The following is a 12881-nucleotide window of genomic DNA, read 5'->3' as shown; positions in this document are numbered from 1 at the left end:
CCATCTGGCCATCCCCCAGGGGTGGATTTCAAGGGAGTTGATAATGACATCAATTTGGAAACATCTGGTATCCTGCTGAGACACCCCCCCCCCCAGCCCCCAACCCGGCAAAGCCTCTAGCTAGTGAACTGTCTATTTCTTCCTTTTCTCCTTTTTTATGTTTTTAAAAATATTTTTATTTAATTTTAATTTATGTGCATTGGAATGAGGATGTCACATCTTGGAGTTACAGACAGTTGTGAGCTGTCATATAGGTGCTGGGAATTGAACCCAGGACCTTTGGAAGAGCAGACAGTGCTCTTAACCACTGAGCCAGCTCTCTAGCCCTATGCTTTTTGGTGTTTGTTTGTTTGTTTGTTTGTTTCAGGACATGATTTCTCTGTGTAGCCTTGGCTGGCTGGAAACTCACTCTGCAGACCAGTCTGATCTTGAACTCAGAGCTGCCTGCCTCTCTCTGCTGGGTTCTGGGATTAATGGTGTGTCCCATGCCCGGCTGGGGAATTGTTTTCTGATTCCAAATCTGGTACTGAACGCTTCAGGGAAATTCAAGAGGCCCCCTGCTCTTGTGGTAGCCCAGTGGGTCTGCAGTACAATGACTTCCAGGAGACATATGGCCTAGCAGTGAGGACTGACTAACGCTGAAGTAAAAATGGATCCTGCCAATAGACTGGGTCTGGGTGTCCCAGAAGGAAGAAAGTCAGAGCAACCGAAACACAGGTGCTGCCATTTGCCGGAGCTGAAGCTGGGGTTGGTCTGGAAAGGTGCTGCTTGCAACACCCACAGACTGGAGCAGCCTTTTCTTTCTTTTTTCTTTTCTTTTCTTTTCTTTTTTTTTTTGTTGTTGTTATTGTTGTTTGTTTTTTGAAACAGGGTTTTTCTGTGTAGCCTTGGCTGTCCTGGACTCACTGTGTTAGACCAGGCTGGCCTTGAACTCACAGAGATCCGCCAGCCTCTGCCTCCCAAGTAGTGGGATTAAAGGCATATACCACCACTGCCTGGCCTAGAGCAGCTTTTTCATTTTTACTTAACTTTTTAAAAAAAGTGTCTGGGTATTTTGCCTGAGTGTGTGTTTGTGTAACATGTGCCCAGAGAAGCCAGAAGAGGATGGTGGATGACGGAAACTGAAGTTACAGATGGTTATGAGCCACCATGTGGGCACCGGAAACTGAACCCAGGTCCTCTGAAGAGCAGGCCAGTCTCCTATCGGCGGAGCATCTCTCTCACTGCTGGAGTAGCCTTTACCCACCATCGGGAGGGGCCCAGCATGCCCACTTCCCCCCCCCAATCCCTGTGCCCCACAGCAAGAGGATACAAGGGTTTAGGGTAGAAGATCCGCCTGCCTCTGCCTCCCTAGTGCTGGGATTAAAGGTGTGCGCCACCATGCCCGGCTTTTATTGGGTTCCTGTATCTACCACCCTTCTCCACCCCAATCCCTTCCAGCCCCCAACACTAGGTTAGTAAGAAAGACAGAGGGGAAAGGGGACATAGCCCTCTTTAGACTACTTCCTGCGGGTCAGAGTTGTCAGGTTTCTAAGGGCAAGTCCTGTCTTCTTAGTCACAATATCCAGCAAATGCAGCAGAAACAGCAGGGACCCACAGCAGTGGGTCAGCAGCAGGGACCAGCAGCAGTGGGTCAGCAGCAGTGGGTCAGCAGCAGTGGGTCAGCAGCAGGGGGTCAGCAGCAGGGGGTCAGCAGCAGGGGGTCAGCAGCAGGGGGTCAGCAGCAGGGACCAGCAGCAGTGGGTCAGCAGCAGTGGGTCAGCTGCAGTGGGTCAGCAGCAGGGACCAGCAGCAGTGGGTCAGCTGCAGTGGGTCAGCAGCAGTGGGTCAGCTGCAATGGGTCAGCAGCAGTGGGTCAGCAGCAGGGACCAGCAGCAGGGGGTCAGCTGCAGTGGGTCAGCAGCAGGGACCAGCAGCAGTGGGTCAGCTGCAGTGGGTCAGCAGCAGGGGGTCAGCAGCAGGGGGTCAGCAGCAGGGGGTCAGCTATAGTGGGTCAACTGCAGTGGGTCAGCAGCAGTGGGTCAGCTGCAATGGGTCAGCAGCAGTGGGTCAGCAGCAGGGACCAGCAGCAGGGGGTCAGCTGCAGTGGGTCAGCAGCAGGGACCAGCAGCAGTGGGTCAGCTGCAGTGGGTCAGCAGCAGGGGGTCAGCAGCAGGGGGTCAGCTATAGTGGGTCAGCAGCAGGGGGTCAGCTGCAGTGGATCAGCTGCAGTGGGTCAGCAGCAGGGGGTCAGCTGCAGTGGGTCAGCAGCAGGGGGTCAGCAGCAGGGGGTCAGCAGCAGTGGGTCAGCAGCAGGGGGTCAGCAGCAGAGGGTCAGCAGCAGGGGGTCAGCAGCAGGAACCAGCAGCAGTGGGTCAGCTGCAGGGGGTCAGCTGCAGTGGATCAGCTGCAGTGGGTCAGCAGCAGGGACCAGCAGCAGGGGGTCAGCAGCAGGGGCCTCTCTAGAGTGCCTCCAGCCCTTTCCTGGGCTCTGACATTTATACCTTCTCCAGAGTCCCCCAGAATTCCAAATATAAACTATTATGCCCCTGCCAGAGCACGAGGTAATCAAAACAAACAACAACAAAACAGAGCAAAGATTGCTGAGTCAGTAAGGGTTCCCAGCCAAAGGAAGAAGGAATGAGAGGGAAGTGACTAACTGTGACAAGTGCCACTGAGAGGTTGAGACAAGGTCAAGACTCAACAAGTGAACTTGGCAACCTTACTTGTTCCCTAGACTCATGCTCTAAGGCGGCGGGTAGAGGCTCGTGACAGAGCGTGGCTGGGGGCTGACTGGCTGGCTCAGTGGGTAAGGGTGCTTGCTACTAAGCCTGATTTTGGCTCCCGTGGAAGAAGAAGGACCCACATGGTAGAAGCAGGCAATACGAGTTGTCCTGACTCTCACACATGCACCATGACATGTACCGCGCTTCCTGCCTTCCTTTTTGTGGCCGAGGGTTGCCATATGACATCATTCTTGGGGAGATATGAAGAAACATCCTTTCACCCGAGGTCAGAGAGCCAACAACATGACAAAGTATGATGCCAGTAATGGGTGGTGAGAGGTTACTTACAGGAGCAGAAATGAATGAAAAACAGCTCCATTATCAAAGCCTATCCCAGCATGGGTGGCTACCCACGAAAGCTGGGCACTGGAGCTCACTGCACAGCCTGCAGGCAGCTCGGCAGGTTAGACACCTCTCCTTTCGGGTAGCTCAGGTGATTTTGGGTAGGGTTTCTCTGTGTAGCCCTGCCTGGCCTGGAACTCCATCCCAGGAACGTGTAGACGGAGAGAGCTGACTGACTCAAGTTGTCTGGATCTCCACACCTGTGCATGGCTGCACCTCCCTCCCCCGCCACAAAAAAATAAATAAGGAAAAAAATAGTGCCTCGGCTGTCTTTCCAGGGCTTGATAAGTTGACCTTAAGATTCATATGGAAGGTGAGAGGACCCAGGATAGCCAAACGATCTTGAAACCAAAAATATTTTACGTTTTCCCACTTGAAAGTCTTGGTAAAAGCTTCAGTGTCAGCAGCATGGAACTAGCTAAGGACAAGCCTTAAAGAAAATGTTAAGGTCTTAAAGCTTGAAATTTTTAATTCTAGGGGCTGGAGAGATGGCTCAGAGGTTGCTCTTCCAAAGGTCCTGAGTTTGATTCCCAACAACCATATGGTGGCTCACAAACATCTATAATGAGATCTGGTGCCCTCTTCTGGTATGCAGGTGTACATGCAGGCAAACACTGTATACATAATAAAAAATTTTTTTTAATTAATTCTAAGCTGGGCATGGTGGCGCATGCCTGTAAACCCCAGCACTTGGGGAAGCAGAGGCAGGTGGATCTTTCTGAGTTCGAGGCTAGCCTGGTCTACAAAGGTAGTCCAGGGCAGCTAAAACTACACAAAGAAACCCTGTCTCAAAAAAATTTTTTAACTTAATTCTATAATTAAATATAGAATTACCAGTCTTAGTTACTGGTCTGTTGCTGTGAAGAGGCACCATCATCAAGGCAGTTTGTAAAAGGATGCATTTAATTGCTTACAGTTTCAGAGGGTTAGTGCGTGGTCAGCATGGCAGGAGGTCGGCAGGAGTGGAGTTACACAGTCTCTGAGAGCTCACATCCTGATTCTCAAGCAAAGAGAGAGAGAGAGAGAGAGAGAGAGAGAGAGAGAGAGAGAGAGAGAGAGAGCGCACAAGACTGGGCCTGGCATGGGTCCCTTAGTGACACACCTCCTCCAACAAGCCACACCTCCTAATCATTCTCCCCCGCCCCCAACCCCCTACCCGCTACCCTGGAGACAGGGTTTCTCTGTGCAGCCTTGGCTGTCCTGGACTCACTTTGTAGACCAGGCTGGCCTCGAACTCACAGCGATCCACCTGCCTCTGCCTCCCGGGTGCTGGGATTATAGGCGTGCGCCACCATGCCCGGCTTCCTCATCATTCTTAGACATCCACCAACTGGTAACCAAGTCATTCAAATGATGAGCCTGCGGGGGCCATTCCCATCCAAACCACCACACCATGTTATCTCACAAATCCACTTCTGTGTCTGTATACCAAAGATCAAAAACAGAGACCCCAGCAGTGCAGTGTTCAGAGTAGGCGCGTTCACAACACCCAAAAGGTGGAGGGCAGCTTGGCCAACATAGCAAGTTCCAGGCCAAACAGTGCCATCTAGTGAGACCTTGTTTTGTCTTGTCTTTTAAAGTGTGGTGAGTATAAAAGACACATCTAAGAAACCAGGAAGGATGCTGGGTGGTGGTGCACACCTGTAATCCCAGCACTTGGGGGAGGTAGAGGCAGGTGGATCTCTATGAGTTCAAGGCCTGCTTGGTCTACAAATAAAGTTCCAGGACAGCCAGGGCTACACAGAGAAACCCTGTCTCAGGAAGAAAAAAAAACCACATATGAAAGAAAACAAAACCAGCACTGCACACCAAATTAGAGGGTGAGTATGGGAGAAGCTGGGGCTGGAAGCAGGGCCATGGCCTCACTCCCAGGAACTGGCACTTGGGTGCTTCAGCAATAGCCTTCTTGGGTCACCAGCATCAAAGGTGGAGCTGGGAGGCGTCTCCCTCGTTGCAGTTCTGGTGTGTCTTCCTGCCCAGCACTTGCCACCAGGCATCAAGTGTTGCCTTTAGTCTCGCTCTGCTCATCAACCCCGCCCCACCCATCAGGCAGGGCAGCAGCACTGACTCACCTCCAGGAACAGTGGCTGGGCCTGTGCGCTAAGGAGGTGCTCAGGAAATATTCTGAGTGATTAATAAAATTAGGTCATGTGGCCGGGCGTGGTGGCGCATGCCTTTAATCCCAGCACTGGGGAGGCAGAGGCAGGCGGATCGCTGTGAGTTCGAGGCCAGCCTGGTCTACCAAATGAGTCCAAGACAGCCAAGGCTACACAGAGAAACCCTGTCTCAAAAAAAAAAAAGATAAGTCATGCAGAGCACCCTGCCTGTATAGGAGAAGTCAGTTTAACTCGTCCTAAAAGACCAGGATAAGGCTGGGCATGATGACACACACCTTTAATGCCAGCACTCAGGAGGCAGAGGCAGATTGCTAAATTGGAGGCCAGCCTCTTCTACATAGTGAGTTTTAGAACAGCCAGGGCCATGTAGAGAGACCCTGTCTCAAAAAACAAAAGAAAGCAAAACCAAAACCAGATACATCACTCTAACTCATTCTAAAAACAACGGGCTGGAGAGACCTCTCAGCAGTTAAGAGCAGCGGCTGCTCTATCAGAGGACACAGGACCCATGTTTGATTTCCCAGCACCCGCAAGGCAGTACAGCAAGCTCGCAAGTGCTGCACAGACACATGCTGGCAAAACACTCACATACCTTAACTTTAATCTTAAATGTAAAAAGATAACAATGGCCGGGCTTGGGTGGCACACGCCTTTAATCCCAGCACTTGGGAGGCAGAGGCAGGTGGATTGCTGAGTTCGAGGCCAGCCTGGTCTACAAAGTGAGTCCAGGACAGCCAAGGCTACACAGAGAAACTCTGTCTCGAAAAAAAAAACCAAAAAATAAAAAAATTTAAAAAATGATAACAATGCCTTAGGGGGCCTGCAAGGTACATAGGGTTGAATAGCTCAAGCCTGTTGGTTTAGGGCATTCAGTGGGTTAACAGAATCCTGGAAAACCTTCCTTTTAAACTCACTGTCCTCTTCCTGCACTCCTCATCTTGCCACTGCTCCCAGAGTGCCCCCATGCCACTCCAGTCTGCTTTCCAGGCACGGGTTTCCACACACCTGTACGCTAATTACTTTACCTGTTGCCAGCACGAAATGGCTGACACAGCAGTTTAAGGGAGGGTTTCTTTTGGCTCTCAGCAACAGTAACAAGGCTGGAGCAGCACGGTGGCCAGAGGGGTAGGTAGCTGGTCACGAGGCATCCACAGTGGAGAAGCAGAGACAAATGCTGGCGCTCAGCCAGCCTTCCCGTTTATTCAGTGGAGAGCCTCATCCGATGGGCTGCTGCTGCCCATGTCACAGTGTGCCTTCCACCTCCACCTAGCCTAGGAGCCCTGGAACCCCTCAGAGTGTTCATGTTGTTTCCATGGTGACCTAAACTCCACCAAGTTGACAGGCAAAATTAATCACTGCACCATGGGACATATGGGCATTTACTGTGTGCCAGGTTCTATGATGGGGACTCCAGGTGTCCAGTTGCAGTGGACCCAAGGCCCTCTCCTGGCCTCTGTGGGCACATCAGGCAACTGGTGCGCAGACATACATGCAGGTGATACACTCGTACAAACTAAATATTAAAAAAATTAAATGACAGTTGAGTATTACATGCTGGCACACACCTTTAACCCCAGCACCTGGAAGACAGAGGCAGGAGACGTCTGTGTTCAAGGCTAGCCTGGACTGGACTACAGTGAGAGTTCCAGGTTAGCCAGAGGGCCTGTGAGTGTGTGTGTGTGTGTGTGTGTGTGTGTGTGTGTGTGTGTGTGTGTGTGTACCTTCCAGGTACAATTTAGTTGGAAAAATAAGCATTTGCACATACATGAATATCCACACAATAGAAAGAGCCATGATTTGTGAATATAAACATAGCCCACCTCACGATGGGCCGTGGTCCCTGAGGAAGTGCAGTCCTGTAGTCCCCAAAGATCCCGCACCAAGGAACAGTGAAAGCGGAGACTGTCAGGACCTGAGTACTATTCCCCAGCCAGGGTACACACCCATAGCCTAGAAGGGTAGGCACTTGGCCACCTCTGTGTCCTGCAGCTCTGTTTCCCACTCTAGAGAAGACGTGGGACTGGAGACAAGGCCGATTCTGTTCCTGCACATGCTAGGTCACTACATGGGATGTGCCGAGCCCTGCTGGAAACTCTGCCAGTGGGAAAGCTTGGGTGCTCACCTCTCTTCCTCACCTGTAAGACAGTTCCCCTGGAGGAGGGCTTTGAAGGCCAGACACCCAACAGTGGACTTGGACCTAACAAGGCCTGGCACTCAAGTGGCTGCGACACCTTCTCACTAGAGAGGAAGAGAGAATCATCATCCAGGCTTGGAAGAGACATTCAAGGAAGGTGAGTGAGGTTTCTCAGACTCCTAGATCTGGCCCCTTTGCCCCCTCCCTGCCCCTGAGGCCCCAGGTTAACCCTACAGGTGTCCCATACCACTAACTTCCCCTTCTCTGCTTCTGGGCCGGTTGCCATGAGGATACACATCAGCCAAGATGGGACTAAGTCAGGCTCTAGGCAGTGGCCGAAGAAGTGGAAGCTGGAAAAAAAACAACAACAAAAAAAAAGGAATTGAGCTGTACCCAATGCCTCCTCCCACCCTCCCACCTTCTCACCCTCCCCCTCCCACCTTCTCACCCTCCTCCCCTCCCACCTTCTCACCCTCCTCCCCTCCCACCTTCTCACCCTCCTCCCCTCCCACCTTCTCACCCTCCTCCCCTCCCACCTTCTCACCCTCCTCCCCTCCCACCTTCTCACCCTCCTCCCCTCCCACCTTCTCACCCTCCTCCCCTCCCACCTTCTCACCCTCCTCCCCTCCCACCCTCCCACCCTCCTCCCTCCCCCCCTCCCCAGCAAGCTCTGTCTGGTCACTCCCTACTTGCTGGGATTTCTACTCAAAGCTTCTTACTTTATTCAAATTGTCCCCAAGCCTAGTGCAGAATTCTGGGTCACCCTCCTCCCGCCCCCCCTCTCCCCCCCGTTCTTCACAATGCGTCTCACCATCTGACAGGCTATTTCTGGATGTCATCATCTGTCTCCTCTTCAGACAAACTCCAAGAACATTTTGTTTGCAGGATTGCCACCACCGCAAACACTCACTGCTGGGGACAGATAGGCACTTTTATTTTTTAGAACTTACTTGTTTGTTGTTTTGTATGTTTGAGACAGGGCCTGTGTGTTTCTGCCTGGCCTGGAGCTCACTGCATAGACCAGGCTGGCCTCCAAATCAGAGATCTGCCTGCATCTGCTTCCAGATTAGAAGTGCGTCCACACTGGACAGAGATTTCTGTCTTTATGTGGTAGTGTGTGTACATGCCTGTGTACGTGCCTGTGTACATGCCTGTACATGCAGGTGCCCACAGTGGCCAGAAAAGCGTATCAGCTCCCCAGAAACTGGAGTTGTACGCAGTGGTGAGTTACCCGATGTGGGTTCTGGGAACTAAAGTCAAGACTTAAGGAAGAGCCATAAGTACTCGTAACCATTGATCCATCCCAGCCACACTCTCCGGGTGACACATAGTTAAATTAAATGTTTATGAAGATATCATACAGTGTACGATAAAAAAATTTTATTTTTAATTTTAGTTTATGTGTGTGAGGCTGTCAGACAATTATGAGCTGTCATGTGGGTGCTGGGAATTGAAGTGGGGACCTTTGGAAGAGCAGGGAATGCTCTTAACCACTAAGCCATCTCTCCAGCCCCCTCTTTTTTTATTCTTTTTTTATTTTTTTATTTTTTTCTGAGACAGGGTTTTTCTGTAAAGCCTTGCCTGCCCTGGACTTGCTTTGAACTCACAGAGATCTGCCTGCCTCTGCCTCCTCAAGGGCTGGAATTATAGGTGTGTGCCACTGTGCTCAGCTCAGCCGTGTGTGTGTGTGTGTGTGTGTGTGTGTGTGTGTGTGTGTGTGTGTTCTTGTTGTTTTTCTTTCTTCCTTTTTTTTTTTCCCCTTGAGACAGGGTTTCTATGTGTAGCCTTGACTGTTCTGGACTTGCTTTGTAGACCAGGCTGGCCTCGAACTCACAAAGATCCAAGAGAGGTTGTTCTGTGTAGCCTTGGTTGAGTGCTGGAATTACAGGCATGCGCCAATGTATAGCTTAATGTATCTTTGCATGTAACCAGCATGGCGCTTTCATATGACCAGCTACAGAAGGTTACCTGAGGGCTCCTTGTGCCCTTCAATCAACCCCCACCTCTAATAGCCTTGCTAACTTTTACCTCCATGGCCAGTTGCCATTTGTCCCTGCTCTTTGGTTTTTGGATAGCCTCTCACTATGTAGCCCAGTGAGGCTGCCTCAAGGTTGTAGCTCAGTAGCCTTGAACCTGGAATCCTCCTGTCTCTGTTCAAGTGCTAGGGTTACAAGGTGTGTGCAGACATTCCTGGCCACTGAAATTTTATTTTTTAAAACTTCATTTTAAAAAAAAAACTTCATTTAAATGCATGGGGAGGGGAGGGGCATATGCCTTTAATCCCAGCACTTGGGAGGCAGAGGCAGATGGATCTCTGAGTTCAAGGCCAGCCTGGTCTACAGAGTGAGTTCCTGGACAGGCAAGGCTACATAGAGAAACCCTATCTCAAAAAACAAAAAACAAAACAAAAAAATCATTTAAATGCATGAATGATCCAATGTTCGTGTCTAGCTTCTTTTGCTTAGCAGGATCTGTAAGGTTTATCTGTTGTTCTTCTGAGATAGAGTCTTTATTTTTATTTTGTTTTTCGAGACAGGGTCTCTCTGTGTTAGCCTTGGCTGTCCTGGACTCGCTTTGTAGACCAGGCTGGCCTCGGACTGAGATAGACTCTTACTGTGTGACTCTAGCTGCCTCAAACTTGCTCTATAGACCAGGCTGGCCTTGCATTCACAGAGCTCCTCCTGCCTCTGCCTCCCGAGTGCTGGGATTAAAGGTGTGCACCATACCGGGCCCTCTCCTCTCTCTCTCTCTCTCTCTTTCTCTCTCTCTCTCTAAAACACACACACACACACACACACACACACACACACACGCACGCACGCACGCACGCGCATCCACATGTTCATGTATGCCCTATGTATGCATCAGGCTGTTTTCAGTGGAAACTATAAGCACCTTTTTCTTTCTTTCTTTCTTTCTTTCTTTCTTTCTTTCTTTCTTTCACAGGGTTTCTCTGTGTAGCCTTGGTTGCTATAGACTCTCTTTGTAGACCAGGCTGGCCTCAAACTCATATCGATCTGCCTAACTCTGCCTTCTGAGTGCTGGGATTAAAGGCGTGCGCCACCATACCAAGCTGACCTTTTTATTTCCTTTTATTATTTTTACATTTTGTGTATGGATGTTTTGGCTGCACATGTGTCTAAGCACCACATGCGTGACTGGTGCCTGAGGATGGCAGAAGATGGCATCAGATACCCTGCAACTGGAGTTACAACTGTAAGCCAACAGGTGGGTGCTAGGACTCAAACTTGAGTTCCCTGGAAGAGCATCTAATGCTTGTACGTGCTGAACCATTTCACCAGCTCCTTTTAAAAAGTGTGTTGTCATTGTCATTGTTGTTTTGTTTTGTTTGTTTTTACCTCAAACTTGCTGTGTAGCTGAAAATGCCCTTGAATTCCTGGTCCTCTTGTTTCCACCTTCAAATGTGTTGGGAATACACGTGTTTTCCTTCTTCTCCCCGCCAAGCCCAAATGTGAGTACTCTCTGTCACCTCTTTTTTTTTTTTTTTTTAAAGTTTATTTATTTATCATGTACACCAGAAGAGGGCACCAGATCTCATTAGAGATGGCTGTGAGCCACCATGTGGTTGCTGGGAATTGAACTCAGGACCTTTGGAAGAGCAAACAGTGCTCTTAACCTCTGAGCCATCTCTCCAGCCCTCTGTCACCTCTTTTGATGGACACTGGCCTCAACTTCTCTTGGGAAGACCAGTGGGCGGGATCATGGGTGAAACAAATATAGCTGTAGGGCAGATGAACAACTACCACCCACATGCCCACCAGCAGGGGATGACTTCCGTGTTCTTGAATCTTCCCCAACATAGTGTGTGTGTGTGCATGCGTGCATGCGTGCAGTCAAAGCTATAGCCTATAGTTCAATGTCTGGTGATGGCAGGTCTGAGCCCCACGTCCTGCAAGTTGACCCAGGCACTGCTTGCCTCCAGCCTTCTAGCTCATGAGCAGCTAGAGGGTTTTGGGGGTGAGGCTTGTGGCTTGAGCACAAAGCCAGGTTCCCAGCCTGTGGTGTGTATGGGGGGCAGGGGATGTGGGCAATGCAATATCAGGTGTTACAGTTAGCTCTTTCTGGATTGAGACTAAAAAAAAAAAAGTGAGAAAAGAATCTAAAAGCTGGGCATGGTGGCGCACTCTTTTAATCCCAGCATCGGGAGAGGCAGAGGCAGGCGGATCTCTATGAATTTGAGGCCAGCCTGGTCTACAAAGTGAGTCCAGTACAGTCAAGGCTGCACAGAGAAACCCTGTCTCAGAAAAAAAGAAAAAAAGAAAAGAAAAAGTGAGAATGAGACTGCAGCTCTCAATAGGAAGTGGGGATGTGGGAACCCCACAAGATCTAAAAGTGTTACAGCTCTTTGTGCCGGGGTCACATAGAAAGCGGACAAACACCCAAAACCAGCCCAAAAGCCATGAAATTGTTGGTATTAGAAGGCAATGGAAACTTGGGGGAAGAGGGGTCAGTACTGAACTAGCGGCCGTGGTTGAGCAGGCCCCAGCTGCTGCAGAGTCAGTTCCACCATTGCTGCCTGACCCCTGAGCATCCAGTGTTGGTTCCCCTCGGAACAAATGGAGCCTCAGATGGTCATGGTGGAGGAATGGTGAGCAAGAGAGCACAAGCCAGCCAGCCAACTTTATTTATAAACCTTGGACAGTGGGGAGGGGTTTGAGGGTGAGTGTGTCTGATTCGCTAGGGCTAAGGGTGCCAGGCCTAATCTACATACAGTGATACAGCACCTCATTTACAGGCAGTAACACCAGAAGGAGAAAACAGTATTTAATTATCCTGTGTGAGGGGACGACTTCTAGGTACAATTAAAGGTCATTTGCTGGAGGCAGGGATCTCAGCATGGGGTGGGGGACTTCTAGGAATTACCTGTGCTTCATGCTCAAGTTCCTTACAGGAAAGGGTCCAGTTTGTAATCTCCCCTGAGGGCTATGTTACTGTGAAGCTCTTTAAACTATCTGGGGTTACCGCTAAGGGAGTCCACCTACATAGACTGGGCAGGAACCGGCTATTGGCAGAAGTCAGTCTTCAACCGCATCCAGCAGAGTCCCACAAGACCTCTCTCAGGCTCCTGACAGGTACCTGGAAGGCCATCTCTCCTCTGTGTGTCTGCTGAACAAACCCTGCAGTGAGCTGTACAGGGCTTCCCAGTTGGCAGGGAGGATCTTAGTCTAGTGGCACTCTTGGCTGTGCCACACCCAGGGTTGAAGCACTCACCCCTGCCAAGGCTCAGGGCACCCTGAAGTCTCAAGAACAGAGAGGAAAGTAAATCTACTTCCTGGTACAGCTCAACAGGCCAGTAAGATAGATTGCCCTCCTTGATGTTCAATGGTACCCAGAGGGCCATAGTGTCTGGACACCTCTAGTGTCCAGAGGCCTGGTCCTGCCAGAAGCATTGCCCTCCTGAGCTTGTGTCCTCTGACTCAGGAGGCTAGCCCTTTCCCATTGTTCTGAGGCCTAATAACAGCAAATGTCTGATGTGGGGCTGAAGCGATGGCTCAGTAGTGA

This window comes from Acomys minous (assembly GCF_964271855.1).
Source record: "Acomys minous genome assembly, chromosome: 2".
NCBI lineage: Eukaryota > Metazoa > Chordata > Mammalia > Rodentia > Muridae > Acomys > Acomys minous.
Note: the sequence above shows the minus strand (reverse complement) of the source record.